The sequence below is a fragment of the Pristiophorus japonicus genome, chromosome 11, assembly GCF_044704955.1.
Source record: "Pristiophorus japonicus isolate sPriJap1 chromosome 11, sPriJap1.hap1, whole genome shotgun sequence".
Lineage (NCBI taxonomy): Eukaryota > Metazoa > Chordata > Chondrichthyes > Pristiophoridae > Pristiophorus > Pristiophorus japonicus.
In genome coordinates, this window is record NC_091987.1 from 76688519 (window position 1) to 76695590 (window position 7072).

The 7072-nt window shown below is 62.3% G+C and overlaps 1 long non-coding RNA gene across 1 annotated transcript in view; it reads left to right on the top strand.

Annotated features, from left to right (window-relative positions):
- Nucleotides 1-6611, top strand: part of LOC139275768 (uncharacterized) — a 14592-nt gene extending 7981 nt beyond the window's left edge. The window contains exon 3 of the long non-coding RNA XR_011595755.1: nucleotides 6557-6611. This is a non-coding gene — a long non-coding RNA (uncharacterized lncRNA). The remainder of the gene's footprint in view (nucleotides 1-6556) is intronic.
- The last annotated feature ends 461 nt before the right edge of the window (nucleotides 6612-7072 follow it).

The following is a 7072-nucleotide window of genomic DNA, read 5'->3' on the forward strand; positions in this document are numbered from 1 at the left end:
AGGATGATCGGGGGGGGATGATGATCGGGGGGGGGGATGATCGAGAGGTGGAGGATGATCGGGGGGGAGGATGATCGGGGGGGAGGATGATCGGGGGGAAGGATGATCGGGGGAGAATGATCGGGGGGAGGATGATCGGGGGGGAGGATGATGGGGGGGAGGATTATCGGGGGGGAGGATGATCGGGGGAGGATGATCGGGGGGGAGGATGATCGGGGGGAGGATGATCGGGGGGGATGATCGGGTGGGGGATGATCGGGGGGGGATGATCGGGGGGAGGATGATCGGGGGGGATGATCGGGGGGGGAATGATCGGGGGAGGATGATCGGCGGGGAGGATTGGGGGGGGATGATCGGGGTGGCGGATGATTGGGGGGGGATGATCGGGGGCGATGATCGGGGGGGAATGATCGGGGGGGACGATGATCGGAGTGGATGATCGGGGGGGGGATGTTCGGGGGAGGATGATCAGGGGGGAGGATGATCGGGGGGAGGATGATCGGGGGGAGGATGATCGGGGGGAGGATGTTCGGGGGGGGGATGTTAGGGGGGGGATGATCGGGGGGGAGGATGATCGGGGGGAGGATGATCGGGGGGAGGATGTTCGGGGGGGGGGATGTTCGGGGGGGGATGATCGGGGGGTAGGATGATCGGGGGGGGTGATGATCGGGAGGGCGGGGGGGGAATGATCGGGGGAGGATGATCGGGCGGGAGGATGATCGGGGGGCGGATGATCGGTGGGGGGGATGATCGGGGGGGGATGATCGGGGGGAGGATGATCGGGGGGGGATGATCAGGGTGAGGATGGTCGGGGGGGGGAGGATCAGGGGGGAGGATGATCGGGGGGAGGATGATCGGGGGGGGATGATCGGGGGGGAGGATGATCGGGGGGAGGATGATCAGGGTGAGGCTGGTCGCGGGGGGGAGGATCGGGGGGAGAATGATCGGGCGGGAGGATGATGGGGGGAGGATGATCGGAGGAGGATGATCGGGGGAGGATGATCGGAGGGGAGGATGATCGGGGGGGGAGGATGATCGGGGGGGAGGATAATCGGGGGGAGGATGATCGGGGGGGGAGGATGATCGGGGGGGGAGGATGATCGGGGGAGGGTGATCAGGGGTGGGGGATGATCGGGGGGGGAGGATGATCGGGGGGGAGGATGATCGGGCGGGGAGGATGATCGGGGGGAAGGATGATCGGGGGAGGATGATCGGGGGGAGGATGATCGGGGGGGAGGATGATGGGGGGGAGGATGATTGGGGGGGGCGATGATCGGGGGGAGGATGATCGGGGGGGGATGATCGGGGGGGGGATGATCGGGGGGGGATGATCGGAGGGAGAATGATCGGGGGGGATGATCGGGGGGGGGAATGATCGGGGGAGGATGATCGGGGGGGAATGATCGGGGGGGGGGATGATCGGTGGGGGGGTGATCGGGGGGGGATGATCGGGGGCGATGATCGGGGGGGGGATGATCGGGGGGGATGATCGGGGGGGGATGATCGGAGGGGAGGATGATCGGGGGGGAGGATGATCGGGGGGAGGATGATCGGGGGGGGAGGATGATCGGGGGGAGGATGATCGGGGGGGAGGATGATCGGGGGAGGATGATCGGGGGGAGGATGATCGCGGGGGTTGATCGGGGGGAGGATGATCGGGGGGGGATGATCGGGGGGGAAGGATGATTGGGGGGGATGATCGGGTGGAGGATGATTGGGGGGAGGATGATCGGGAGGGGGGGGATGATCGGGGGGAGGATGATCGGGGGGGAGGATCGGGGAGGATGATCGGGGGGGAGGATGATCGGGGGGGGATGATCGGGGGGGATGATCGGGGAGGATGATCGGGGGGGAGGATGTACGGGGGGGAGGATGATCGGGGGGGAGGATGTATGGGGGGGAGGATGTTCGGGGGGGGATGTTCGGGGGGGGATGATCAGGGGGGAGGATGATCGGGGGAGGATGATCGGGGGGAGGATGTTCTGGGGGGGGGATGTTCGGGGGGGGATGTTCGGGGGGGGATGATCGGGGGGGAGGATGATCGGGGGGGGGATGATCGGGGGGAGGATGATCGGGGGGGGAGGATGATCGGGGGGAGAATGATCGGGGGGATGATCGGGGGGGCGATGATCGGGGGGGGGGTGATCGGGGGGGGATGATCGGGGGGGTATGATCGGGGGGGGGAATGATCGGGGGAGGATGATCGGGGGGGGAGGATCGGGGGGGGATGATCGGGGGCGATGATCGGGGGGGGGGATGATCGGGGGGGTTGCTCGGGGGGGGATGATCGGGGGGGATGATGATCGGAGGGGAGGATGATCGGGGGGGAGGATGATCGGGGGGAGGATGATCGGGGGGGGGATGATCGGGGGGGAGGATGATCGGGGGGGAGGATGATCGGGGGGAGGATGATCGGGGGGGGATGATTGGGGGAGGATGATCGGGAGAGGATGATCGGGGGGAAGATGATCGGGGGGAGGATGATCGGGGGGAGGATGATCGGGGGGAGGATGATCCGGGGTGGGATGATCGGGAGGAGGATGATCGGGGGGAGGATGATCGGGGGGACGATGATCGGGAGGAGGATGATCGGGGGGAGGATGATCGGGGGGACGATGATCGGGAGGAGGATGATCGGGGGGAGGATGATCGGGGGAGGATGATCAGGGGGAGGATGATCGGGGGGGGAATGATCCGGGGGGAGGATGATCGGGGGGGAGGATGATCGGGGCGGGGGGGATGATCCGGAGGGGGAAGATGATCGGGGGTGGGAGGATGATCGGGGGGGAGGATGATCGGGGGGGGGGGGGGGATGATCGGGGGGGGGGATGATCGGGGGGGATGATGATCGGGGGGGGATGATCGGGAGGGGGAGGATGATCGGGGGGGGGAGGATGATCGGGGGGGGGGATGATCGGGGGGGATGATGATCGGGGGGGGTTTGATCGGGAGGGGGAGGATGATCGGGGGGGGAGGATGATCGGGGGGGAGGATGATCGGGGGGAAGGATGATCGGGGGAGAATGATCGGGGGGAGGATGATCGGGGGGGAGGATGATGGGGGGGAGGATGATCGGTGGGGGGGATGATCGGAGGGGAGGATGATCGGGGGAGGATGATCGGGGGGGGAGGATGATCGGGGGGGAGGATGATCGGGGGGAGGATGATCGGGGGGGGAGGATGATCGGGGGAGGATGATCAGGGGTGGAGGATGATCGGGGGGGGGAGGATGATCGGGGGGGAGGATGCTTGGGGGAGGATGATCGGGGGGGAGGATGATCGGGGGGAGGATGATCGGGGGGGGATGATCGGGGGGGGGATGATCGGGGGGGGATGATCGGGGGGGGATGATCGGGGTGGCGGATGATCGGGGGGGGTGGATGATCGGGGGCGATGATCGGGGGTGGGGATGATCGGGGGGGACGATGATCGGAGTGGATGATCGGGGGGGGGATGATCGGGGGGGATGATCGGGGAGGATGATCGGGGGGGAGGATGTACGGGGGGGAGGATGATCGGGGGGAGGATGTTCGGGGGGGGATGTTCGGGGGGGGATGATCAGGGGGGAGGATGATCGGGGGGAGGATGATCGGGGGGAGGATGTTCGGGGGGGGGATGTTCGGGGGGGGATGATCGGGGGGGAGGATGATCGGGGGGGGTGATGATCGGGGGGGAGGATGATCGGGGGGGAGGATGATCGGGGGGGCGGGGGGGATGATCGGGGGAGGATGATCGGTGGGGGGGATGATAGGGGGAGGATGATCGGGGGGAGGATGATCGGGGGGGGATGATCAGGGTGAGGATGGTCGGGGGGGAGGATCAGGGGGGAGGATGATCAGGGTGAGGATGGTCGAGGGGGGGAGGATGATCGGGGGGAGGATGATCGCGGGGGTTGATCGGGGGGAGGATGATCGGGGGGGGATGATTGGGGGGGATGATCGGGGGGGGGGATGATCGGGGGGAGGATGATCGGGGGGAGGATGATTGGGGGGGATGATCGGGGAGGATGATCGGGGGGGAGGATGTACGGGGGGGAGGATGATCGGGGGGGGATGATCGGGGAGGATGATCGGGGGGGGATGATCGGGGGGGAGGATGATCGGGGGGGATGATCGGGGAGGATGATCGGGAGGGAGGATGTACGGGTGGGAGGATGTACGGGGGGGAGGATGATCGGGGGGGAGGATGTACGGGGGGGAGGATGTTCGGGGGGGGATGTTCGGGGGGGGATGATCAGGGGGGAGGATGATCGGGGGAGGATGATCGGGGGGAGGATGTTCGGGGCGGGGGATGTTCGGGGGGGATGTTCGGGGGGGGATGATCGGGGGGGAGGATGATCGGGGGGAGGATGATCGGGGGGAGGATGTTCGGGGGGGGATGTTCGGGGGGGGATGATCGGGGGGGAGGATGATCGGGGGGGGGTGATGATCGGGGGGGAGGATGATCGGGGGGGCGGGGGGGGATGATCGGGGGAGGATGATCGGGGGGAGGATGATCGGCGGGGGATGATCAGGGTGAGGATGGTCGGGGGGGGGAGGATCAGGGGGGAGGATGATCGGGGGGAGGATGATCGGGGGGGATGATCGGGGGGGAGGATGATCGGGGGGAGGATGATCAGCGTGAGGATGGTCGGGGGGGGAGGATCGGGGGGGAGGATGATCGGGGGGAGGATGATCGGGGGGGGATGATCGGAGGGGGAGGATGATCGGGGGGAGGATGATCGGGGGGGAGGATGATTGGGGGTGATGATCGGGTGGAGGATGATTGGGGGGAGGATGATCGGGGGGGGGGATGATCGGGGGGAGGATGATCGGGGGGGGAGGATGATCGGGGGGGAGGATGATCGGGGGGGGGAGGATGATCGGGGTGGAGGATGATCGGGGGGGGAGGATGATCGAGGGGGGGGATGATCGGGGGGAGGATGATCGGGGGGGGAGGATGATCGGGGGGGAGGATGATCGGGGGGGGGAGGATGATCGGGGGGGAGGATGATCGGGGGGGGAGGATGATCGGGGGAGGATGATCAGGGGTGGAGGATGATTGGGGGGGAGGATGATCGGGGGGGAGGATGATCGGGGGAGGATGATCGGGGGGGAGGATGATCGGGGGGAGGATGATCGGTGGGGGATGGTCGGGGGGGTATGATCGGGGGGGGGATGATCGGGGGGAGGATGATCGGGGGGGATGATCGGGGGGGGGAATGATCGGGGGAGGATGATCGGGGGGGGAGGATTGGGGGGGGATGATCGGGGGGGACGATGATCGGAGTGGATGATCGGGGGGGGGATGATCGGGGGGGATGATCGGGGAGGATGATCGGGGGGGAGGATGTACCGGGGGGAGGATGATCGGGGGGAGGATGTTCGGGGGGGGATGTTCGGGGGGGAATGATCAGGGGGGAGGATGATCGGGGGGGGGATGATCGGGGGGAGGATGATCGGGGGGGAGGATGATTGGGGGGGATGATCGGGTGGAGGATGATTGGGGGAAGGATGATCGGGGGGGGATGATCGGGGGGGGGATGATCGGGGGTGAGGATGATCGGGGGCGAGGTTGATCGGGGAGGAGGATGATCGGGGGGGGGATGATCGGGGGGAGGGTGATCGGGGGGGAGGATGATCGGGGGGGAGGATGATCGGGGGGGAGGATGATCGGGGTGGGGATGATCGGGCGGGGGGATGATCGGGGGGCGGATGGTCGGGGGGGGAGGATCGGGGGCGAGGATGATCGGGGGGGATGTCGGGGGGGGGGATGATCAGGCGGGGGGTGATCGGGGGGGTGATGATCGGGTGGGGGATGATCAAGGGTGAGGGGCAGAGGATAAATGTCCTAGTGATGGTTTAAATTGTAAGAAATATCACTTTAGAAATCTCACTCCAGAGCCTTGAACGCATAATCTCGGCTGATACTTCAGTACAGTACTGAGGGAATGCTGCACTGTCTTTCGTTTATCCAAGACTACGTCTATCCTCTCAGGTGAACATAAAAGGTCCCACAGTATTATTCAAAGAGGAGGGGAGTTCTTCCCAGTGTCCTGGACAATATTTATCCCTCAACCAACATCACTGAAACAGATTATCTGGCCATTATCTCATTGCTGTATGTACACTAATTGGCAGCAGTGTTTTCTACATTACAACAGTTATTACACTTAAAAAGTACTCAATTGGCATATAAAGCTTTTTGGGACATCCTGAGATCGTGAAAGGCGCTATATAAATGCAAGTTCTTTCAAGTTTTTTAGTTATGTAGACTATTTTCAAACAGTTAACTATTGAAAGACCTATCATTTAGTTCACATATTTTTGTGAATTTGAACATCTTAGAGATAAACTTAATAAGGACAAAATGTGTAAATAAACCTTCCATTCAATTTTTTGTTGTTTTTTTAGTCGCTGTTCAATCTGTTTTGCAGCCATTTTTTCAAATTCTAAACTGCAAATGTATCCTCCCCGTTATACATGGCAATGTCTGTAACTGATTAATCATTTCATTGACTGGCCATGATAGCAGCAAATCAAGTTCTTATTCTTTCAACACTTTACCCACAAATGCAGATAAAAAGTAAAGTACTGCAGATGCTGACAAGTTGAAGCAAAAACAAAAACAGCCAGCTTATCAGTGGACATCTGTCAAGAGAACAGGCAAGTTAATAGTTGAGGAACACAGCCTACGCTAGAACAGGGTTTAAGTTCTGATGAAGGATCCACACCCATTACATTAACTTGTCTTCTGTTTCCACAGATTCTGGTTGACTTGCTGAGTGTTTGCAGCATTTTCTGTGTTTGTTAGCTCTTGTTAGCTCCAAATGTACTGCATTAAAATGAATGGAATTAATTTGTAGTACCTGAGCTATGTTTCAGTATGATTCTTTCATCATGCAATTACTGTTATATATGCAGACTATAGATATACTCTCTGTGTAGTTACTGCAGAGTTGCATAAGATGGAGACTTGTTTACCTGATGTACTATCAATAAGGTTTACACTGTGTATATACTATGCTGGCACCACCAGAGGGTGTAACTGGTGAAGACTGGGTTTCCTGCCCTGGTGGCAGGGGCTGTATAAAA